Source organism: Myotis myotis, unplaced genomic scaffold (genome assembly GCF_014108235.1).
Source record: "Myotis myotis isolate mMyoMyo1 unplaced genomic scaffold, mMyoMyo1.p scaffold_m19_p_3, whole genome shotgun sequence".
NCBI classification, from domain to species: domain Eukaryota; kingdom Metazoa; phylum Chordata; class Mammalia; order Chiroptera; family Vespertilionidae; genus Myotis; species Myotis myotis.
The window spans coordinates 208301200-208326798 of record NW_023416335.1 but is presented as its reverse complement, the minus strand read 5'-3'; the positions used below and the strand labels follow the sequence as shown (position 1 = coordinate 208326798).

The 25599-nt window shown below is 43.5% G+C and overlaps 1 protein-coding gene and 1 pseudogene across 1 annotated transcript in view; both read left to right on the top strand.

Moving 5' to 3' along the window:
• ENTHD1 (ENTH domain containing 1) overlaps positions 1-25599 on the top strand; it is an 82452-nt gene that overhangs the window by 48144 nt on the left and 8709 nt on the right. The gene's annotated exons all lie outside the window — the stretch shown is intronic.
• Positions 4095-4740, top strand: LOC118652047 (annotated as a pseudogene).

Sequence of the window (25599 nt, the reverse complement as noted above, 5' to 3'; positions counted from 1 at the left end):
CTGATTTCCAAATAGTAAAACAACCTTAAATTCCCGATAAAAGCCCAATTTTGCCATGATATATGATTTTATATATATATATATATATATATATATATATATATATATATATATATATATTATTTATTGCTGGGTTTGATTTGCTAATGTTTTGTTTAGGAGTTTTGCATCCATATCTAGGAGTAAAATTCACCAGAAATGTCTTTTCTCATATTCTCTTTGTCATGTTTTGACACTGATATTTTGCTAGATTCATAAAAAGAATTGGAAAGTATTTTTTTCATTCTCTGGAATGGTATGTGTAGGGGTGTTTGTGAGATGGTGGGAAAATAGACGAGGTATTCGGTAGGTTCACTAACGGTGGTGCTGGTGGGAGGGCTGCGGACAGGGAAGGCAGCTCTGCACCCATGAGGTCATGAAGACAAAGTATGGCACCCTTCATAATGGAGGGTCTAGTATAACCAGCCTGACACAGGCAGCTGGCCGTTTTCCCTGGAAAGTGGTACCATGCCTGGGGTGGAAAATTCACTCTACTCCCAGCAGCTTTGTAGCCAGGTCACCTTGGTGAGGGGAAGTTATGTTGTTGCACCCATGCGTAACCTCCATCCCTGGAACATGGCCAAATTCATTGATCCACTGCGGTGACCAGGGAAAGAGTGATTGATGGCCATTAAACAGAGCATCTTGCCACCTGATTTTTGAGGGCCTCTTCCACAGTAAATGTCCCCTTGTCGGCCTTTATATAGCACATAAATATCTTCACATAATACGCACATACATCCTGAGAGGTCCAGCCACAGATTTCTTTATCACTAATCTCCCAGTCGTATTCTTTCCAGGTTCCTGAGTGCACCCATCAGCCACTGCCCTTGAATTGCATCTTGTTTTCCACATGAAGTGTGTATCTGGATGTACTGTTTGCAATTCTACTTTGGAGGATTTTCCTACTGTCTTTCAGGGGCACTTCTGAGTAGAGCTATAATTAAGCAGTTACCCACTTCTGGCTACTGCTGGCATACCTTACAGATTCATCTGTAAACCAACCCTGCACTTTTCCCTCCTAACTGTCAGTTCTCCAGGGAGCTACAGGTGTAAGTTTATGAGTGGCAAAAAGGAGTGGGAACAGGCTCCAAGGAGTCTGAGTCATCTGCTTGTGTGGTTTACAGGAGCTTCTGGACTGGCTTGATCTGATCTCACGTGTCATTTTGATTTCACAATGGAGCTGCTGTTCATGTCCACTTTTAAGTTCTGTGACCCAGATAATACCCATTACATGGTGGGCACATAGTTATTTGGCATCCTATGGTGTAGGCAAGAGAAGGCATGGCCTTCCTCCAAAGCCCTAGAGATCAGCTTTGTGATTTCCTACTGGGCTCGTAAGAGGCTGCATTTAGCATCTGTCTCTGCCTCAGGCAGTTGCATTGGTTCCAGGTTGTACTGTCCAGGCAGCCTATGCAGTGGGCTGGGCCTGCTGCACAACCCTTTCTTGCTTTGATGAGCACTCAAAACGGGGGTAAATGATCAGAGCAGAACACCCAAATGTGGTTTACATTGCCTCCAAAATTCAAAGAGGCCATGATTACTGTGATTTTGTGTGTGTGTTGGGCAGTTTGAGGGGCACCAACTTGCCTCTCCCGTTAGAGAGGACAGCCTGACCCGCTGCTGACCACGGTATAAACATTGCACAGGCGTGGCGGCCCTTGGCCTTTCCCAGGACTTACCGCCCACCTCTGCATGCAGGCAGCACCAGGAGTGCTGGCTGCTCCCTGCTTAGTACGTCCAGTTAGCACTGTATCATCACTGCAATGGACCAGTGTGATGTTCTGTGGGATATCAAGGAAATCCAGGTCCCTCTTAATAGAGCAGAGTTGACATAGCTGTGAGGCAAGACAATCAAGGTATACTTGTCCCAGTCACATGAAGCTAACTGATTCTAATTATCTTTATTAATAGCTTTTGGAAAAACATTTCTAGGCTGAGGGTAAGGATCCCACAGCTGGAACTACAGCTATGATTGGCATCACCACCTGATTATATTTGCAATAACCTACAGTCATTCTCCACAATCCATCTGGCTTTTCAGAAAAGCAGGCAGGTGATACTGGAATGTGATAAGAATCAAGTATTTGATGGTGACAGTAATCTTTGAAGTCTCCACTGAAATATTTTTTTTTGGGGGGGGGGCAAGGGGGTATAATTCTGAGGGCTTCTACCTGGTTCTTCTAACCATAATAGCCTGAATTCCATGGGTCATGGAACCGATGTGGGGATTCTGCCAGTTACTGAGTGTTCTATTCCCATCATACGTTCTGAGACCATGGAAATAGCTGGAGGTAGGTCTGTGGTTTTACTAGGCCCATTGTGGGGTGGAGCCTAGGCCAAGACTTCATGTGCCACCTGATTTCCATAAATCTCTGCTTAGTAGACTACAGTGCAGTTGTTGGATCTCCAGAGATAAGTGTTAGTTAAGAGCCAGCATCTAACAAGACCTGGAAATTCTGTGAATTTCCCTTTCCCAGTACAGTTGTTGTTGTAAATGGCTTCAGGTACCTGTAGGGAAGGCTTAGACTCTTAGAGCAAGATTTACTCTGTATGCCTGTGGTGGAATTTCAGGATTCTTCCTCAAAGGGATCTTACCTTCCCCTCAATCAAGAGGCTCTGGCTCTGTGAACTGGCTTAGGCTTAGGAATTGGGTAAGAGGCCACGAACCCACCATGATGACAGTAGTTAAGTCTTCCATCTATGTATTTCTAGCAGCACGTAGTAGGCTGCTTATCTATTTCCTATAGGTCTTGTGATTCATTAACCATTATGATACATCCTTGAAAGTAAAAAACAACAAAAAGCTGATATCTTTGTATCCCTGTGGCTTACTATGGTTATTGTGCCTAGTTGTCTCCAAGAGTTAAGCACAACCATCTGGCTTCTACCGTTCCAGGATGCCATCATTTCCATAGAGATCAGGGGACCTGATTCCACTGCATCACCCACTGTCATCTTCAGCCTACAGATGACGAGCACCACAAAGCTCTTCAGCAGTGCTGGTGCCCATCACTGGACAGTTTTTAATGCCTTGGTGAAAGGAGCATCCTCCAGGGCCATTGGAAGGTGGCTGAGTACATAACAGATGCATTCCCGGTCCCATTTTATGAAGTCTTAGCTTCCTTTACAGTGTGCCAGAGGAGGACCTTTTTTTCTGAAGGTCACTCCCGCGTCCTGTACCCATGGTGCTCCCTCGGTGTCTCACTCTTTGTCTCTCTCTCTCTCCCCTCTTTTCATGTCCTGCTGAAATGTCACAGTCTAGGGAGGTCTTCCTGAACCTTTTATTAAAAACTGACACCCCACCCACGATTGGCACTCCCTACCCCTCTTCTCTGCTTTATTTTCTTTGTAGCCCTCCTCATCATCTGACATATGTGTCCATCTGACTTAGTAAGAGAATTGTACGGGGGTTCCCCAGACCACCCCCAGGTGTCAGGGGAATCTGCCGTTAGCACAGCACTGCTCTGGGCTCTGCTCGTTGTCCCCCCTGGTAACGCAATACTTTTTTAGCAGTTGCACCTTCTTTTTATATGTTGCTCATAAACTGGGCACTGATTGATGTCTTCCATTTTGAGGGTAGTTGCTGTACACTTTCACATTTCCCTGAAATAGTCTATGTCAATCACCAGAGCATTGCAAAGCATTCTTCATATGAAAGAACTGATTAGGGAACTTTGAGTGGTTATCAACATAGTAACTATGTATTATATAGTTGGTATTAATTAAGCCAATTAAAATGCCTTTTAACTTAATTGTTCCTTTTTACTTCAAAAATATGGGAAACATGATTCATACATGAAAAAGACATAGATAAAATTATTTAAAGGCTTACATTGAAATGAATGAATAGAGCAAAACCACAATTATTTGCAGAGCTCAGTTAAATAAAGGACTAGAAAGATGGATGGTAACTACATTTAAATGTACCACCTTTTGAAGATTGGAGTGGAGCTGGTTGAGCCTTCAAATTCTAAAATGTGTGGCCGTGGGTTCAGGGTTTATTGATTTAATTCCACTGGCTTAGGGGCCTCTGCAGAGGGAGCGCACACAACATGGACATGGACAAATGGATTCACTTAGAGCTGCGGAGCGGGACGCCCTCTGATGTGAAAGAGCTTGTCCTGGACAACTGTCGGTCTAATGAGGCAAAATCGAAGGCCTCACAGATGAATTTGAAGACCTGGAGTTCTTAAATACAATCAACATGGACTTCACCTCAGTCACAAACTTACCAAAGTTAAACAAACTTAAGAAGCTTGAACTAAGCGATAACAGAATCTCAGGAGGCCTGGAAGTATTGCCAAAAAAGTGTCAACAAAATAGAGACCTCAGCACAATAGAGCCACTGAAAAAGTTAGAAAACCTCAAGACAGACCTTTTCAATTATGAGGTAACCAACCTGAATGACTATGGATAAAGCGTGTTCAGGCTCCTCCCATAACTTACATATCTAGAAGGATGACAAGGAGGCCCCTGCCTCAGGCCCCAGGGCGATGTAGAGGAGGAAGAGGAGGAAGAAGAGTATGATGAGGGTGCTCAGGCAGTGGAAGAAGAAGAGGAGGATGTGAGTGGAGAGAATGAGGAGGATGAAGAGGTTATGACTGGGAAGTAAACAACAAGGAAGATGAAGAAGATCTTGAAGAAAGGGCTCAGAAGCAAAAATGGGAACCTGAAGATGAGGGAGAAGATGATGACTAAGTGGATAACCTATTTGGAAAAATTCCTACTGTAATTGGACTGTTTTTACCCATACTCCTCCCCAAATCCCGCCCCCCCCCCCAAAAAAAACCCACAACACACATTTGTTTTCTGATTGTAACATTGCAATGGAAACGAGAAGGAAGAAGTGTACTGGGGCTTGTGGGAAGATGGTGAGTGGGAGGGGGTGGAATAAAATACTATTTTTACTGCCCCCCAAATAAATAAATAAATAAAGGTGCTACCTTCTATTTGTCACGCAGCAACCAACTTTCTCCATCATAATGATTAAAAGAAAAATTAATAGATGCTGATTTAAAAATTATTTATGAATTTTAGATCAAGAAGCCATCCAACATAAATCTTTTACTACATTGCTAACGAGTGTATATTATAAAAAGTTATATAACCCTCTGACATTTCAAATTAAGAGAATCAGGCTTAATCTAAACTAAGGTGACAGGTTCTTCATCAAAATGACTGTGACTTCTCAGGTGTGTAAGTCCCAAGATGACTTTATTTGCATAAAACAAATGGCTGTGTATCTATTTCCAAGAGTGATTAAATTATTAATTCTGCAAAAATTTACTGATACCAATTATGTGCCAGGTACTATGCTAACTGCTAGATACCAAATGATGAACAAGATACCCGCCTTTCTGTAGCTCCCAGTGATCTAATCAGACCTGGGCACATCTCCTCAGACAAGTGCGATGAGTGTTAAGATGGGGAGGACACAGGAGGGCACCTAACCTGACTTCGGATGTTAGGGGAAGCTTTCTGGAGAAAGTGATGTTCCAGTGAGAACCTGAAGGTTAGCTAATGATAAATGGTCAACACACGCGGTGTGTGCTGGGTGCAGTTTTAAGCATTTTAATTCATTTAATTTTCGTAACGGTCTCCTAAGATAAATGAGGAAAATCCACACAGTTTAAATAACTTGTCCAAGGTCACAAAGCTAGGAAGTGGCAAAGTCAGGATTTAGATCAAACAGCCTGATCCCGGAGCCTATGCCGATGTGGGTCAAACCTTTTGACTCTGATCCAGTCAGAGATGCCTTTCACGCCATGACCCTGTCCACACACCATCACTCAGCACCCGAAACAGCAGTTTCACAAACAGTAGTTACGGCAATGTGTTGAGTGTTTCCTTCCACGACTCGCGTGGAGTAGGGTTCGGTATCTGAAAGAGGAGCCGCACAGCAAATGAGAGAAAAAGACACGAGATAATTTTGCAATATTGGGGGACCAGGCGGCAAGTCCCGAAGGACTTCTCCTCCGTGCTCAGGCCTCACCAAGCTTTTATTGATCTGGGATGCCCCTATAGCATAGCCCTAGGCAGGTGACCCCCTGCAACAGGCAGACTAGCCCATCAGCAAGGATTTACATAATAATAAATGGGGGAGTAGTTTCAGCTACCACTGTCTGGACAAACAGAGGTGGCGCCTAGCTCTGACCTTTGGGAGGGCTTCAAAGGCACCCGGCTTTTGGGGGGGGGGGGTTTCGGGGAGTGCTCTGTCTATGCTTATCAGATAGTGAAGGCAATAAACAGTTTCCCACAGCAATGCATTCTGAGCTCTTCTCTTTTATTCTAGACAGTTTTACTTTAAAAAAAATATTGGATGTGACCCACAAACTTGATTTTACCGGGTCACAACTCACAGTTTGAAAAACAGTTTACTACACTATTTTCCCTACTACACAGAATGAACCAGACCTAGTGAGGAGTGAAGAAGAGAATATCTTAGGTAAAGTGAACAGTGTGTGAGAGACCAGGGTAGGAGGAAGCTTGGCAGCTTAGAACACCTGGAAGAAATTAGCAGGGTTTTAGGATTAAGTGGATGTCAGGAAAGGAACCAGATGAAGCCAGAAAGGTAAACAGTCATATCAGGAAAAGTGACCATATAATTTATTGTCCAAGCCATGACATTTTTGAAGGAAAAGGGGGCATAATTAATAGTGATACCAGAATAACAGATGTGAACCTGGAGCTTCCTAGGCAAGGTGGCATCGCTCTGGTCTGAATGTTTGTGTTCCCCTCAAATACGTTGAAAACCTAATGCCCAAGGTGATGGTATTAGGAGGTGGGGCCTTTGGGAGGTGATAGGTCACGAGGGTGGAACCCTCATGAATGGAATTAGTGATTTATAAAAAGAGACCCCATAGAGCTCCCTAGCCCCGTGGTCAGCAAACTGCGGCTCTTTGGCCCCTTGAGTGTGGCTCTTCCTAAGCCTTAGGAGTACCCTAATTAAGTTAATAACAATGTACCTACCTATATAGTTTAAGTTTAAAAAATTTGGCTCTCAAAAGAAATTTCAATCGTACTGTTGATATTTGGCTCTGTTGACTAATGACTTTGCCGACCACTGCCCTAGCCCCATCCACCATGTGGGAGCACACGGTAAGGAGTCAGCAGTCTATCGGGAAGAGCTTTCACCAGAACCTGACTATTGCCATCACCCTGATCTTGGACTTCAGCCTCCAGAACTGTGAGAAACAACTCTCTGTTGTTTATAAGTTACCCAGTCTGTGGTATTTTGTTACAGACTAAGACAGACCTGTATGCCCAGTCTCTCTAACACTTATTTCTTATCTGTTTGATCGTAGCCATGCTAAGAGGTATGAGGTGATATCTCAGTGTGGTTTTGACTTGCATTCCCTTCATCATTAGTGATGTTGAGCACTTTTGCATGTACCTGTCAGCCATCTTATTTCTTCTTTGGGAAAATGTCTATTTGGATCCTCTGCCCACTTTTAAAATCAGATCATTTGTGGGGTGTTTTTTGTTTGTTTGTTTTTTTGCTGTTGAGTTGTATGATTCTTCATATATTTTGGATATTAACCCCTTTTCAGATACATGGTTTGAAAATACATTTCTTTCCAATTCAGTAGGTTGCCTTTTCATTCTGGTAATGGTTTCCTTTGCTGTGCAGAAGCTTTTTAGTTTGATGTAGCCCCGGTTTATTTTTGTTTTTGTTGTCTTACTTTTGGGGTCAAACCCAAAGAACCATCATCAAGACCGACGTCACAAGGGTTGCCACCTGTTTTCTTCTAGGACTTCTATGGTTTTAGGTCTTACACTCAAATCTTTGATCCATTTTAAGTTAATTTTTGTGTATGGTGTAAAATAGTGATCCAGTTTCATTCATTTGCATGTGGCTGCAGTTTTCCCAACACCATTTATTGACGAGATTGTCCTTTCCTTATCGTATATTCTTGGCTACTTTGTAGCAAATTAATTGACATATAGACCTGGGTTTATTTCTGGGCTCTCTATTCTCTTCCATTGATTATACTATAGTTATTTTGGTTATACAAATGAACCCATTTATTATAGTCTAGCATGTTTCAAATTGTAGAGCTTCTACTGGTCTTTCAGTTCTTCAGCCTTCTGATGGTGGACTTTACTGTGTTGGCAGAAGTGGTGTTGTAGATCCAGATACCACCAGCTACTGTTTTCATGCAGGAACCACAGTGCCTGATCCCCACAACTCACCTCTTCATCTTGTTTTTGCCACAGAAGGAGCAAGTGTACTTGGTGTGCTGGCTGACTATGTGTTTTTTTTAAGAGAAGGTCTGTGTCTTGTTCATCATTGTATTCTTTGTCTCTAATCCAGTGCTTAGCCACCTAATAAGAGCTCCACTAAATATTACTTGGCTAAGTGAGTATCATTTGAAATGATGTTTCTGTATTTTTTGCATATACTTTGAAAGTGTCTTCAGAGAAGATTCATCATAGTGTTTTAAAAGAAGAGCAGTATGAGCAGCACAGTGGGTGGACTCTTAAGTTCACCAGTGAGGTTCACTACCAGCAGAGTCATCCTTTGAGGAATCTTTCTCATCCCTAGTTGACACTAAATTGTTATGTTAGCTAAAGAGAGTCTGTTTAAAAGGTGAAAGTACTCAGAACACATACCATCTTTATATATAAAATCCTAATATGCAAATAGACCGAACAATAGGACAACCAAACAACTGGTTGCTATGACGTGCACTGATCACCAGGGGGCACATGTGGAACATGGTGGACGTCGGCCGCAGCGGGATGGTGGAGCAGGTGATGGGGCGGGGGGGGCGGGGGGGGGGGCGCCAGGCCAAGGCAGGGCACTAGTCACTGTCATCGGGGTGAGCCTCTAGGGTTACTGAAAATTCTTTGCTCCCATGCACTGCGGTCCTGCCTGGTGCTTGCACCCGCTGCCAACCCGGAACCGCCGCACACACCTGCTGCCGGCATCCAGTGCTGGCCCCGATTGCTCAGCACCGTCAGTGGGTGCAAGCAACAGCTGCCGGCCCTGATTGCCCCTCAGGGCTTCACCTCCCCCTGCTCCTGAGGAGCAGTTGGGGCTGGCAGCCGCTGCTTGCACCCGCTGCTGGTGCCAGAGCTGCTGCTCACACCCACTGCTGGCACTGGCCCTGCTTATACCCATTGCCAGCGCCTGGCGCTGGTCCTGATCACTCAGTGCCGTCAGCAGGTGAGAGCAGCGGCTGCTGGCCTTGATTGCCCCTGAGGGCTTATCCACCTCCCCATGCTCCTGAGGGGTGATGGGGGCAGCAGCCGCCGCTCACACCCACTGCTGGCACCGGCCCCAATCACTCTGCACTGTCAGCATCAGTGGGTGCGAGCAGGGCCGGCACCATCAGCGCATGGGAGCAGTGGCGGGAGTGGGGCTGCCGGCAGACAGGGGACCAAGGTCCACAGCAAGAGGGCCGAGGCGGGAGTGCAAAGGATGGGCCAAGACCTGCCCCTGTGCCCACCACAGCCTTGCGGCTCACAGTTTCATTCAAGGTGCACAAATTCGTGCACTGGACCCCTAGTCTATATATATAAAAGCCTAAGCGACCAGATGACCAGTGGTAACTATGATGCGCACTGACCACCAGAGGGCAGGTGCTCAATGCAGGAGCTGCCCCCTGGTGGTCAGTGCACTCCCACAGCAGAAGTGCTGCTCAGCTGACCAACAGGCACCAGATGCTGGACTCACGCTGGCAAGCGCGAGCCTCTCCCGCCTCCGCGCAGCGCTACCAAGCGGCAGTGGCAGGAGCGGTAGGACCAGGATGAGCGGGAGCGGCACCCTGGCCTCCTGCCGCTTCATGCAGTACTATATCCCCCAAGGTGTCCCAGATTGCGAGAAGGCACAGGCCAGGCTGAGGGACCCCACTGGTGCATGAATCTGTGCACTGGGCCTCTGGTTTGAAATAATGTTCAAGGATATAGAGAGGGAATGCACATGGGCAATTGGTGTTGGCCCAAATATTATTTATTTAGCTTTTTCTTTCATATCACTTCAAATCTGGTCTAAAACCAGGATCTGTCTCTAGTGTGGCAGAAACCCAGAGACACAGTATGGGTGATCTCGTCCCAGTTCCAGCTGTTGTTACTCATGTTAGTGGGTTTTAGAGGCAGGAAGATCTGGAGAGCAGGGAGAGAGCTAAGGAGCTGTCTTAATTAGAAGCGGTGGGGGAAGAAAGACAAAGGGCTGTCGGGGGATGGAAGAGTCTTTCCCACTTACATTTGAGTCACGGGTGTGATGTTTTCAAGCTATGGCCTCAACTGTGCCAAAAGTAGTCCCTATATTTGTCTATAATTCAAGATAATCTTAAGTTTTTTGGTGGCAGAAAATATAAACTTGGTCATTCTGTTTTCTCAGTCATCCTCCAGTTTAAATTTAGTCAATTCGGGATTTCCCTTTCTCCCTCTTCCTCTTGAGGATGGCCTCAAAGTTTCAGGGACGGCTTGGCCTTATTGCTTTGGGGATGGGGGAAATATTTGCTCCCTAGTTCTGGCATCTCTTCACCCTGCCTTCTGCTGAGAGGAAGCTTATCCCATTGTTCCTAAGTTGTCCACCTCTCGTTCTGCCTGTGTCCACTGATATCTAACAGCACCGCCTTGCTATTAGGTTGTTAGGCCATGCTCTCTGCATCCTTCCTCCAATGTCTCTCCTTGAAACACATAATTTTTAAAAATTCTAACTGTGCTATCTAGATGGTGGTTGTATGTCTGTTGTGCATTTGAGAGATATGAGCATTTCATTACCATAAAAAAATAAAACGCACAACACACTTTGAAAGTAGGTCATCAGCACACACGCTCAGTCCTGCAGTAAATGCTGAGACATCTAGTAAGTAGCTAATTCTTTTGCCCTTGTTGTTGATTATAATCCAACAGGTCCGACGTGTACAAACTACAGCCTCATTTTCCCTGAAGTTAGCAGTTTTAATGAAATGGAAATAGTGGTACTTAACTTTTTCCAATTCGTATTACTGTCTTCCACACAACAGTGTATGGATGCTTCAGAGGACTGGGCAGAGTAGACAAGGAATGACCTAGTTTCTGAGAGGTGGATTAGACTCCTACAAATGTTCTCTTTTCCTTTCTAAAGATTTTATAGTGCGTGTGTGTGTGTGCGTGTGTGTGTGTGTGTGTGTGTGTGTGTGCGTGTGTGTGTGTGTGTGTGTGTGTGGTGGCTGCACTGTTGCACTACAGAGGAGCTCTGGAGGTGCCTTAGACTTTTGCAGCAGGTGTTTCTTTTGGATCATCATGCCTTGTGGCCTGAGACAAGGTAAGCAAAGGGCCACAGCAGTCACAAATCCTGATAGCTCAGTCGTGGCTCATGCCAAGGTCAAATGTTTTAGTAAATATAAATGAAAAAGGTGTTTTACATCAGAGGTGTTGGAGATGGGACACTTTCCTCTTTCCCACTTAGTTCTTTCTGGCTGGTCGAAGAATCCAAATGACATACAAAAGATTAACAGGAGAAATTAAATATTAACATGTGCACATGGGAAATTCACATATGCATGAAAATTCCAAAGACAGGAAAAATGAGGCATATATGCCATTTGATGGCAAGGAGGGGGAAGTTGGGGTCCAGGACTTCAAACAGGAAGTAAGGCAGTTCACAAGGGGATGAATACGTTAATGTGTAGTAAATAAATATTTGCTGGGCCATCCTTAACAATGGGACATAGGATGGATTTCGATCAAACAGGCCTTGCTAGCTTCCTCCCTACTTTAGATTAAACTAGTTATCTATGAAGGTAGCTCCCTTCCTGGAGTAGGTCCTCCACGTTACATTCTTTTAGGCATTTGGGGCGAGGCCTACGGTTCTTCCTGAGCTTTCTAGGCCTTGATTGTTTCCAGCCTGACATAATCGACACTCTAGAGCAGCGGTTCTCAACCTGTGGGTCGCGACCCCTTTGGCGGTCAAACGACCCTTTCACAGGAGTCGCCTAAGACCATCCTGCATATCAGATATTTACATTGCGATTCAAAACAGTAGCAACATTACAGTGATGAAGTAGCAACGAAAATAATTTTATGGTTGGGTCACAACATGAGGAACTGTATTTCAAGGGCCAGAAGGCTGAGAACCACTGCTCTAGAGTGACACATCTTGGGGCAGCTTGTTTGAACCCCTGCAGAAGTATTTCACTCATTGTACTGAGAAAAGGAAAACCCAGAAAGGAATGCTTAGTACTTTGATAGTGATAGTCACCAGTCCTTGCTTCCTATAAACTTGGAGAAAGCCTAATTATTCAGAAATATTCAATCACTAAGTTGTGACAATTCTTTGATGATCATATTTTAAGTGTCATCTCTATGCCTGTTTCGCGGGCCTTTGTCATCTGTTACTTGCGCTGTTGCAATACCTTGGTCAGCGATCTCCTTGCCTGAGTCTCAGTCCTGTCTGTCTGCCTGGCGATCTCCCCAGTGAGCTGGATAACACACAAAACTTCAAAGCAGCCTTTAATGGCTTTTCATTATCTGCAGGATAAAAACTATACTCCTGACTTCTTTCATTTTCAGCAATGTGGAGGTCCTCCTGCTGTTAAAAAAAAGACCCACACAACTAGATTCTGGATAAAAGATGCCTTTTAGTGCATTGGTGGATGCGTGGGAGTGAAAGGAAATCTCCATGGGCAAAACAGCACAAAAGCGGACAACCCGCAGTAGGCCTGAGGACTGAAACCTGACTAGAGCAGGGGGCTGAGTGTAAAGGCAGGTTCCCTGAGGCCAATGCTGGTATCAGCATCACAATCAGAACACTAGGCTGGAGCCAACCCAGCCGGAGGTGGAGCCTCAACTGCAGCATTAAATGAAGTGCTCAAGGAGGTATACCGGCTCTAGGCCTGTAGTCCTGCTCCTGGACTACAGATTCTTCCTGGAGGAAAGCAGCCTGACAAAGACCCTGTCGTGAGCATGGAAGCATCACACACGCCTCTGTCTTTCCACACTGCCAGGTTCATTAGGGGAAACCTCCCCAATCAGCCAGGAGAGACACACACAGAGGTGGGGAGCTTACAGGAACGAGCGAGTGCTGGACACACAGTCCCAGTCACTGGGTCACTGGTGTGTCCACAGGTGGAGAGGTGGGCATTGTTCTCAAGCCAGGTGGCTGCAGTGACCAGTGGATGGAAGTCCAGCAGGGCTCCCAGTATGACCGTGGTACAGTTGGTGTGGCTCAGTGTTGGAGCTCTGAGTTCTTATAGCCCCCCAGGGGTGGAGGTCCCACTCTGAGTGCCCAGACTTGTGGCTTTGGGTGCTTCAGACTCTACCAAAGGGTGTTCTGGTTACCTCAGTCTTGACATAGCACTTGACATAACTGTCATGGCTACAGTGACTCCATGCTGGATTGTCAAAAGTGTCCAAAAAGTCTGCTCTGCTGTTGCTCTATACGGATTCCCCTCCCCCGGACTCTTACAGGTTAACCTCAGTCAAGCACGATGTCACCATCAGTGACAGCCAGAAACACGAGGAACAAACCTGCATGACAGAGTCTACGAGACACAAACCACAGGGTTAGCCTACAAGGGTTTCAGCTATGAATGATTAGCTGCAGAATATTAAACAGCTGAGTATGAAATGCTTATGGGAAAAATGCAATCAATAAGGGATAGATGATTAGACAGATTTGAAAAAGAGAAAATTGGGAACTAGAAGATAGGTACAAAGAAATCATTCAATAATATAGCACAGAGATCAAAGAGGAAAAAAATATGGATGTGAGGAGGAAGGCCAAACTCACATCTAATCGGAGTGCCACCTCTCCTTCCAGCCTCGTTTCTGCCCCATTCCATGCCAGCCACTCTGATTTACTGAAAGATTCCCCAACACACAGGTACTGTCATACCTCTGTGCTTTGAGGCTGGCTGCCCTCTCCCCCCGGGATCCTATTTTATTCTTCTGGAGGCCCACTTATGGGACCAAGCAGCCTATGGGTCACAGCTCCCTCCTTTGAACTCAGCTCTACTTGGGTATTAGGACAGAGGACAGGGAGTAAGGGACAAGTGTCTGCTCTCCCTCATCTGGCCACGGTGGTGGACATACATCTATTGGCTGTTGCTTCTTTGGCTGATATGGCCTCCATGCCCTCTCTATGGCAGGTACCCAAATGCTGGCTGTCTTGTGGGGTGAATATGAGTATACCCTGGGAGCCCCCTGATGTGGGACACCCAGGTCTGGTTCAACTTATTCCAACCACCTCCCTGCTGCTAATTCTCACTTCAGTTTTATCTAATCTATTATTTAATCCATCCACATCCATTGAGCTTTTACTTTAAAACAATTTTATTTTTCCTTTCTGAAAGTTTTTTTTTTAATATGCTTTTATTGACTTCAGAGGGAGGAAGGAAGAGGGAGAGAGAGATAGCAACATTAGTGATGAGAAAGAATCACTGATTGGCTGCTTCCTGCATGCCCCCTACTGGGGATCCAGTCTGCAGTCTGGGTATGTGCCCTGACAGGTAATTGAACAGTGACCTCCTGGTTCATAGATTGATGCCCAACCACTAAGCCTTGCTGGCTAGGCTGGCTTTTGTATTTTTAGGCATAGTTCATAATAATGTTCTATTCCCAATATAATTGTTGCATTAATGAATGAATGAAAATAAATGCTGTAATAAAAAGATAAATCATTAATAGATAAATTACAATATAATGCTATCAATCCTATCCTATAAAATAAAAGGCTAATATGCAAATTGACCAAATGGCAGAATGAGCGGTTGCTATGACACACACTGACCACCAGGGGGCAGACACTCAACGCAGGAGCTGCCCCCTGGTGGTCAGTACACTCCCACAGGGGAAGCGCCACTCAGCCAGAAGCCAGGCTCACAGCTGGTGCAGTGGTGATTGCGGGAGCCTCTCCCACCTCCTCAGCAGCGCTAAGGATGTCTGACTTAGGTAGGCTTAGGCCTGCTCCCCACTGGGCTCTCCCAAGGGCTCCCAAACTGCGAGAGGGCACAGGCTAGGCTGAGGGACCCTGCCAAGTGCACTAAATTTGTGCACGGGAAGGGGGGGTTCCCTCAGACCAGCCTGCACCCTCACCAATCCCAGGAATTGGGCCTAAACCGGCAGTTGGACATCCCTCTCACAATCCTGGACTGCTGGCTCCTAACTGCTCACCTGCCTGCCAGCCTGATCGCTCCTAACTGCCCCCCCCGCCGCTGGCCTGGTTGCCTCACACAGCCTGCTGTTCAGTCGTTTGGTCGTCCCTCACTAACCCCCTGCCGGCCTGATCGCCCCCCACAGCCTGCTGTTTGGTCATCTGTCTGGTTGTTTCAGTTGTGACGGCCCCTGGCTTTTTGTATATTAGGATAAGCAAAGAGCTATAAGAACCAGGATCATACAACTGCTTCTGTCTGGGGGTGGAAGGAAATGGAATATGTCCTCTTAGGTAGTCAGTGAGGTGTTTTTCAAAGGGACATATATAATATATTAAGTTTTAATAGGCGGGATTTGGAGGGGTTGTTTTGGGGTTTTGTTGTCGTTTGTTGGTGGTATGTGGGTTTTTGGGGGTTTCTTTTTTTGCTTATTTTGAGTAGTAGAGTGCTCATGCTTCATGAGAAATAGCACTTCCTCTGAGTGCACAATTTAAATGATATTTAAAGGTTTGTTGCAGTGTTGCAGATTTAGATGTGATTTCTACTCAGTATTGAAGTAAGAAATTTTACTGTTGGTCTGTACATCTAATGAGGAAAAAGTTTAAGAATTGTAGTTCTCATCGTCATCTTTCCACAGCACAACAGTTCTCTTGGCCTTAAATGCAAGAATTGGTGGGCACAAAGGGCATGCGTCATGCTTGTGGTCTATATGTACGGGGTTCTCAGGGGGAGGGGGAATACCTGGTGTGTTCAGGTTCCCATCGCTTCCAGTCGACCCACGGCAGGGTAAGATACAAGATACAAGAATAATCAAACCAGCTTTGATTTGACCAAAATTTCAAGGTCCCATTTTGAATCCCTTGTGATTCCACTTCTTCTGACTGTTTCATAACCAACAATACCCAGTAACTACATAGTGTTTACCATGTGCCAGGTACCATTTCAAGCATTTCACATATTTAATTCATGTCAGAATTTAACCCCTGACCCAATCTAGCTTAACTTCTGACTCTCCTAAAGTCACCCATAGGGTGTTACCGGCATTATAAGGCTTGGTCTGACAATCACAAGCACTTGACCTTCAGACCGCAGCTCATCTGTTTGGCCTGGAGTGTGCTCCGTGAAGCATGGAGGCCTTAGCGTGCTGGAGACCAGACTCCACTCCAGCCTGAAAGGCTGGCAACATCGAGGTACTAATGATCGCCAGCTTCCCAGAGACATTTCAGCCTCAGTTTTATAATGGTAATCTATTGAAGAAATTACAATTTTTATTATTAATGGAACTGTAATTGTGACATTTAATAATGAGAATCCTCTACCTGTTTTATATGATCCATATTCATGGCCTGGAAGTCTTCAGCTGTCCGCTTGAAGAAATTTTAAAAGAAAAGTACCTTTGCCCTAGCCAGTTTGGCTCAGTGGATAGAGCCTCGGCCTGCTGACAGAAGGATCCTGGGTTTGACTCCAGTCAAGGGCATATATCCTCAGTTGCAGGCTCCTCCCCGGCCTGGGCCCTGGTTGGGCGCCTGCAGTAAGCACCCAATCGATGTGTTTCTCTCACATTGATATTTATCTCTGTCTTTCCCTCTCTTTTCCACTCTCTCTAAAAATCAATGGAAAAATATCCTCAGGTGAGGATTAAAAAAAAAAAAGCACCTTTAAGTGTGTCTACAATTCTATTTTCCTATGAGAAGTTAAACCATTAACTCAAATTATATTGGAAGAAGTAATATACTTGACATATTTCATAGCTACATTTTCCAAATATGTTTTCTTATTTTAATATTTTGATATAATATAATACAGTTAAATGTAGTGATAAACAATAAAAAGTTCTCAGAACCTACAGTTGTGTGTTTACATTCATGCACATATATACACACACATACACTTAACACAGACCATAGGGAAATTATAGCTATTCCAACTTATTACAATTATATGGGGTTTCATATTTCATGTTTCATATTTCATGTTTCATATTTCATGTCAAATATGTTAAGTTTCACATTAAATATCCATTTTAAATTAGTGGCTTGTCTACTTTATACCAATATATCAATGAGCAATCCAGAGCATCCTGCTATATTAATAATTTGTAACTGTGGCTTAGAGAAATGGCCTTATTATCCTCAGATCCTATTTCTTTTGATTAACATAATTACTAAAGTAGGAGCTCCTTCAGTTCCTTTGTTAAACCACAGAAAGACATATTTTGGGATCCATTTTCTGTCATGCTTGCCAGCTCTCTGCTTTGTAGCTGTAATTGGATATTATTTATTAGACCAACAGGAGAATTGATCACAGCAATAGCTCCGCTGGAATATAACACCCATTATTAGATTCACAGTATAATGGAATATAAAATAATATTCAATAATTACAGTACCTGGAACAAGGCAGTGGAATTATTGAAAAATGAAAAGGATTTACCAGTATGGAATGTTCCTGTCTGTAGGCAGAGTCTCTTAACTCAGAATTAAATCTGAAGTTCTCTTTCAAAAGTGATTTCAGCATTTTCTCCAAACTAGCAAAACCATTTCAGTACCTTCAATAGCGTAGCTATTCTCTTTTGTCCTTATGCTCTAAGCATGGTGGTGTGTTACTGTTGTTTTTTTCTTACTTCAGGCATTTTAGTGAAAGTCTGTATTTAAATTTGCAGTCTGATGTCTTACGTAGAGAATAAGCTTCTTAGGATAAGATAAAATATCAAGAATAATCAAGCCAGCTTTGATTTGACCAAAATTTCAAGGTCCCATTTTGCATTAATCAAATATATTTGCAAGTGTAAAGCACTGTGCAATAGAGAAAGCTGATGTAGTCTCACTTTCATACTGGGCTTCCCGTGCAGGAGTCTGCTGGATAGATACTTGAGAACAAAGCTCTTTGACATTCAGGTTTGAATGGAAAGAAAATGAGAAAAGCAAGCCAACCAAATTAATTCACTCTCTACTCCTCTCTGCCTTTTCGGTGGAATTCAGAGACATTCTCTCTCAGAGAAAGTTGGGAAGCCCTTATGAAACAGTCATTTGAGTGTTTACAGAGCATGCACTTATGTGCTTTGTGTTTACACATATAAAGACAGTATTCATTGCTGTTCTCCATCAAATCCCCACAAGTCCTGCTGGGCTTCAGAAAATGTTCCATAATGCTATTCATTCCTTATATGGATCCAAGAACAGGCCAACTGTGTACTTAACTCAGTCCCCTCCCCCATGGCCCTGCACCTCTGAAAGCACCACCAGGGACAGGTGGAGTGACCCCAAGATGGGCTTCAGTCACCTCCCAGTTCTGACCTATTAGAGCAATTGTTCGTAGAGAAATACTTGGTACAACGGGTTCTACCAGATTTTTTGTTCCTTCCTTTATTCCCCTCATAAAAAGAACATTGATTTAGGATTCAGGAACCTCAGATTCTAGTCCTACTTTTGCCCTTTAACCATTATGTGATCCTGAAATTCTCATGTGCTGGCCTCTATCACAAAGTCCTTTAAGACTTTCTCTCCCGTTGAGTTTAATGATTGGACTATTCAGATAAAGATTCATTGAACAAATATGTATCAAATGACTGTCAGGTACTTTGCTAGTCACCGCTGGCCTGAACACATTGAACAAGATGTGTGCCCTGAAGGGGTTTGCAGTCTACTGGAGGTGACAGATCTATAAACAGTAAATTATAACAAGTCATAAACAACAAATTTGTTTACTGCTATTGTCAGAGCTTAGAATAGTGCTTGCCACATCCTTGTACTTACTACATATTTATCAAATTAGTAATATTTGAAAGATGAAATAAGTGAAAATATAAGTATTCACATTGGATTAAGCAAAAGCAAAAAAGGATTCATTTTAACTTGGAGGATAAAGAAAAGGTTTCACAAAGGAGGTTGTATTTGAGCTGAGTGTAGAAGAATGGAGCCGTTTTTGAGTGGAAGGGTAGGGATGAAGGGTATTTTAGGTTGGGGGAACAGCACAAGCAAAAATGCAGACACATGAGCATGTATGTCCACCTAATGGACATCACCCTGGCAGTTGGGAATCAGATATAAAGAGGCAGCAGAACATTTCAGGCAAAAGGAACAGCATGGGTGGAGGCTGGTGCACAGAGGGAATATGGTAAATTTGAAGAAATGAAAGAACTTAGTGTAGGACCATATCGTTTTAGGAAAAATAGTAAAAAATAAGACAAGATAGGCACGTAGGTCTAATTTATGCAGAGCCTTGTAAACCACATGAAGTAGTTTGAAGAAGTAATGGAGAGAAGTAACATGATATTAATTTTAGAAAGGTCACTCTGGGTGTGCTGTGCAGAATGAAACTGAGGGGACAGCGTGGGAGACCTCTTAGAGCTGCGCTAGCAACCATAGCTCCAAAATAGCCTGAGTGACGGGGAAGTTGATGGTCATATTTGTGTGTGTGTGTGTGTGTGTGTGTGTGTGTGTGTGTGTGTGTTCATTTACCAGTCTTTTGTTCTTTAGATTTCACATGTAAGTGAAATCATATGGTATTTATCTTTTTTTAATTTTAATTTTTTCTTTATTGATTTAAGGTATTACATATGTGTCCTTATCCCCCCATTCCCCCCCACCCACTCATGCCCTCACTCCCCTGGTGTCTGTGTCCGTCGGTTATGCTTATATACATGCATGCAAGTCCTTTGGTTAATCTTTCCCCCTTACCCCCACCCTCCTCTGCCTTCCCTCTACGGTTTGACGATCTGATCGATGCTTCTCTGTCTCTGGATCTGTTTTTGTTCATCAGTTTATGTTGCTCATTATATTACACAAATAAGTGAGATCATGTGATATTTATCTTTCTCTGGCTGGCTTATTTCACTTTGCATAATGCTCTCCAGTTCCATCCATGCTGTTGGAAATGGTAAGAATTCCTTCTTTTTTTACCACAGCATAGTATTTCATTGAGTAGATGTACCACTGTTTTTTAATCCACTCATCTGCTGATGGGCACTTAGGCTGTTTCCAAATCTTTTTTTTTTTTTAATTTTAATTAAATCTTTATTGTTGAGATTATTACATTTGTTCCTCTTTTTTCCCCCCCATAACTCCCCTCCTCCCAGTTCCAGCCCCTCCCTCCGCCCTCACTCCCCACCCACTGTCCTCATCCATAGGTGCACGATTTTTGTCCAGTCTCTTCCCGCATCTCCCACACCCCTTCCCCCCCCAAGAATAGTCAGTCCATTCCCTTTCTATGTCCCTGATTCTATTATAATCACCAGTTCATTCTGTTCATCAGATTATTTATTCACTTGATTCTTAGGTTCACTTGTTGATAGATGCATATTTGTTGTTCATAATTTGTATCTTTACCTTTTTCTTCCTCTTCCTCTTCTTAAAGGATACCTTTCAGCATTTCATATAATCCTGGTTTGGTGGTGATGAACTCCTTTAGCTTTTCCTTATCTGTGAAGCTCTTTATCTGACCTTCAATTCTGAATGATAGCTTTGCTGGATAAAGTAATCTTGGTTGTAGGTTCTTGGTATTCATCACTTTGAATATTTCTTGCCACTCCCTTCTGGCCTGCAAAGTTTCTGTTGAGAAATCAGCTGACAGTCGTATGGGTATTCCCTTGTAGGTAACTGAGTTTCTTTCTCTTGCTGCTTTTAAGAGTCTCTCTTTATCTTTTGCTCTTGGCATTTTAATTATGATGTGTCTTGGTGTGGTCCTCTTTGGATTCCTTTTGTTTGGGGTTCTCCGTGCTTCTTGGACCTGTAAGTCCATTTCTTTCACCAGGTGGGGGAAGTTTTCTGTCATTATTTCTTCAAATAGGTTTCCAATATCTTGCTCTCTCTCATCTTCTGGCACCCCTATAATTCTGATGTTGGTACGCTTGAAGCTGTCCCAGAGGCTCCTTACACTATTCTCACATTTTTGGATTCTTTTTTCATTTTGCTTTTCCGGTTGGGTGTTTTTTGCTTCCTCGCATTTCAAATCATTGACTTGATTCTTGCGCTCCTCTGGTCTGCTGTCGGGAGTCTGTATAATATTCTTTATTTCAGTCAGTGTATGCTTAATTTCTAGTTGGTTCCCCAATATAACATCGAGGGTCTCATTAGTTTTCTTGTAGATCTCATTAAGTTTATCGGCGGCTTCTAAACAGTTCTTGAGAGACCTTAAAAGTGTGGTTCTGAACTCTATATCTTCCATTGACAATTTTGTCCTGTTTCTTTGTCTCCGCATTTTGTTATGCTTCCTTGGTGCACCCCCTAGTGGTCTTTGTTCGCAGTCTTATAGTTAAACCTTGTTGTAGCTAATACCAGGGAGGGTTTGACCTCCAGGCCAATTGGCTATGAGAATCAGCTGTGTCAGCAGTGAGAGAACTTCTGTCCTCTAGGGAGGTGCTAATCTAGCCTTTGCCTGAGGCTATCCGGCAAATGCCTCTGTGCAGGGCTTGGGCGGGGCGGGTCGCACAGGATCAACAGGGTGGGCCGGAGAGAGCAGTTATGGCGGCTCTCAGTCCTGTCCCCAGGGGCTCTGCCTCTCTGAGTCCCAGCACCCGCTGCAAAGCTCAGAGAGAAAGCTGCACTCGCTCTGACCGAAGCCAGACAGTCCCGCTTCTCCCGTTTGAGTCTGGGTCCCTAGAGACTCGCCCGGATCTGGAGCTCAGAGTCTTCGACTCCCTCCCGATTGAAAACGCCAACCGCGCCCTCCGCCGCCAGCCCGCTCCGCGCACTCCGCACCTCAGAATTTGACTTCAGCACTGCGCCTCCTCTGAGTGTCCGTATGCGTTTCTCTTTCCTCCTAGTTGTAGGACTTCCACTCAGCCAGCGTTCCTGTGGTTCTTGGTGATGTCCGTTCTGTCTTTTAGTTTCACTTTTGAAGTTGTTCAGAGCAGCAAACTCCGGCGTTAACCTATGCTGCCATCTTGGTTCTCCGAATCTGTTTCCAAATCTTAGCTATGGTGAATTGTGCTTGATGGTCATATTAATAGAGGTAAAGTGTACACCCAAGGATGAGGAGGCTGGAGGGCAATAAGACCTCCCTGGGCAGAGTAATATATATATATTTATATTACTTGGGGCTTATATTATATTTATATTTGGGGCTAGACTTCAGCAGGCATCTGGGCTGAGAATTAAAATGTGTGCATTACCTGCATACAGGTGATAGATCTACTCCTAGTTTAAATAGGTAATAGATGATATCACCCTGGGAGATTGTAGGAGCAGAAGATAAAAGGGTCAAGGATAGAATGTCTGCAATTTAGAGGGATCAGAGCCAGGGAGGAATATTGAGAAGATTGCCTAGAGCAGTGGTTTTCAACCTTCTGGCCCTTTAAATACAGTTCCTCATGTTGTGACCCAACCATAAAATTATTTTCGTTGCTACTTCATCACTGTCATGTTGCTACTGTTGCTGGGGTCCAACCCCAGCGGGTCCAGGGGTCCCCAAAGGTGTGGACGGAGTCGGCGAAGAAGGAAGGACACGGAGACAGTGTTCAGTTGATCAGCAGCCTAGCCAGGATCTCTAGCCAGGATCTCCAGCCAGGTTATGTGTCCATGTTCTCTTGCTAGGTTCTCCAGGTTCTCCAGCCAGGTTCTGTAGCCAGGTTCTAGTCAGGTTCTCTTGCCATGTTCTATAGTCAGGTTCAGTAGCCATGTTCCCTCGCTAGGTTCTCCAGCCAGGTTCAGTCACCAGGTTCTAGTCAGGTTCTCTTGCCAATTTCTGTAGTCAGGTTCAGTCCAGGATCTTTTGCCATGTTCTCTCAGCTAGGTTCTGTCTGGTTCTCTAGGTTCTGTGTAGGTTCTGTCTTCTAAGTTCTGTCTTCTAAGTTCTGTCTGCTGTTGTCTTGTTACAACTGTATTTATACCAGTTGATTCCAATCCTATCAATCTCTATTCCAAAGGTTAGGGCGTTTCTTATCTCCATTCCAGGGAGTAAAGATTATGTAGCTTAAGCATGATTGTTCGTAGTTAAAGTGATTAATTACCCGCCTGGCACTTAGTTAAGAGGTTTTATTCCCTCCCTAACTTCAGGGGAAAATCCCTACCTGGGGAAACAGCCTTTCTCAGAGAGGAGACCTTGGTTAAAACACATAGTGCCAAGAAGGTGAGCAAACATTTTAAGAACAGTATGCCATATATGCCAGGTCCTTTGAAACAGCAAGGATGGACCGGCTCCCGGCATACTGTTATGAATCATAATGTAAATATCTGATATGCAGGATGATCTTAGGCGACCCCTGTGAAAGGGTCGTTCGACCGCCAAAGGGGTTGTGACCCATAGGTTGAGAACTGCTGGCCTAGAGAGATGGAGGAGAGCCAGCAAAGTTCTGTTGAAGCATTTATGGAGGAATGAGTTTCAAGGAGAAAAAACCTACCAATGCCAGGGTTGAGTGTGGTGGTTTGTAGATGTTGATTGAGCCAAGTGAGTTAAGTGTTATATACATCTTTGATATTCATGCTGATTTTTCATCTATTCTATCAGTTACTTAGAGAGGGATGTCAAAATTGCCAAATGTGATTTAGTGGGATTTGTCTAATTCTCGCCTTAATTCTGTCATTTTTTTCACTTCATTTATTTGTAGTTCTATTATTAGGTATTTACACATTTATAATGTTATATCTTTGAGATGTTTGGCCCTTTTGTCATTATGAAATGTCCTTTTTATTCTCTAGTAATACTCCTTGTCTTAAAGCCTATTTTACCTGATATTAAGATAGCCACTGAGCTTTTTTAGGTTTACTGTTGCATGATATCTTTTTTCCAATCCTTAACTTTACATGTGACTTTGTTTTTAAGCTTGTCTCTTGTATACAGCATATGATTGGATCTTATGTTTTTTATCCAGTCTGAAATTTTATGCTTTATAATTTGCATTTTAGTATAATTACTGATACAGTTGAATTTAGATTTACTCTTTTACTTTCTTCTTGTCCCATCTGTTTGTCCCACCTGTGTTTTATTCCTCTGTGCTTTCCTTGCTGTCTTCTCTTGAGCTAATTCAATACTTTAAAATTTTTAACTTAGCAGTTGGCTTCTTAGTTATACCTCTTTGCATGAATTTTAGTATTTTCTTCAGGGATTAAATTATATATCTTTAACATTTCACCATCTCATTATATTGCCATCTCATATGAAATATTAGAATCTTGCACTCAGCCTGTGTGGCTCAGTGGTTGAGCACCCATCTATGAACTAGGTTGTCACAGTTCGATTCCCGGTCAGGGCATATGCCCAGGTTGTGGGCTCGATCCCCAGTGTGGGGTGTGCAGGAAGCAGCCAATCAATGATTCTCTCTCATCATTGATGTTTCTCTCTCTCCCTCTCCCTTCCTCTCTGAAATAAAAAAAATATATATATTTAAAAATTTAAAAAACCAATTAGAATCTTACAACCATATAGAAAAAGACTCCCCCCCCATTTTTCTCACATGTAAAATGAAAGTCAACAGAAAATATTTGACTAAAATTTACTTTTATGTAAATATAGAGATGTACACATGTACTTTGGAATACTATAAATCTAGTATTCTACTAGGAATATGTTAGTATTTTTAACAGAACCTTTACCAACTAGATATAACTTTCTCATATGCAAATTAGGAGTATTCTAGAAGTTGTTTTCATCTACCAGTTTTCTATTTCCTTTCGTCACTACTAAGTAAACTACATTCAGCTTAGAAAAACAAAGGCATTACTTTTTCTTGGTCCTTGTGCTTCAGTCTGTCCTTCACTCAAGCATTTATCGAACACATCCTATGGGAGTGGCACTCTCAGGTGCTGAGATGCAAAGATGACTCCTAACAAGGTCTCCCCGAGGGCCTGTTTTCAGGTGGGGGAGAGGAGCCTTGTAATAAAGGAGATGAAATGTTATTCACAGGGTTCCAAATAGGATATGGCAAGATAGACAATAATAGGTTACAGGCAGGAAAGAAAAGGAGATAGAGAAGGTGATTCTTGAGTTGAGTTTTGAAAGATAAGGAAGTTCGGAGATGAAAGGGTTGGGAAAAAATGGAATTCCTGGTAGAGGTAGTGCTGTACGTTTCTTGAATTGTCTAACTGGTGTACTAGCAGCGTTTTTGCCCGGGGTTGCCTCCAACTGTGGATGAAAATTGAAAGGAAGGTTTTTAGAGTCTAAGAAAATTTGCTTTTCTTAGTAACTCAGAGCCTGAAAGTGATGCTGCTAACATATGAATGTGCATTATGAGGTTGGTTTTGATGGACATTGTGATATACAAACACCTGATAGCGAATTACACAATTCCTGTATCCTCTTTTTTGGGAGCTTCGAATGACATAACCTCACTATTGTCCTCTCTCACATAGTGATGCTTTTAATTTCAAGAACTCTCTCTCCCTTAGAAATAATTTTCTTCCTTTCCATACTTGAGAGCAAGCCCTAGGCTGAGTGTGGACAACAATGTGCACCTGGAAATTTGGACCAGGCTCATACTTCATAGATTCAAGAGATATTCCTATATCTGGCCCACCTTAAATTTAACTCTTTGGAACTC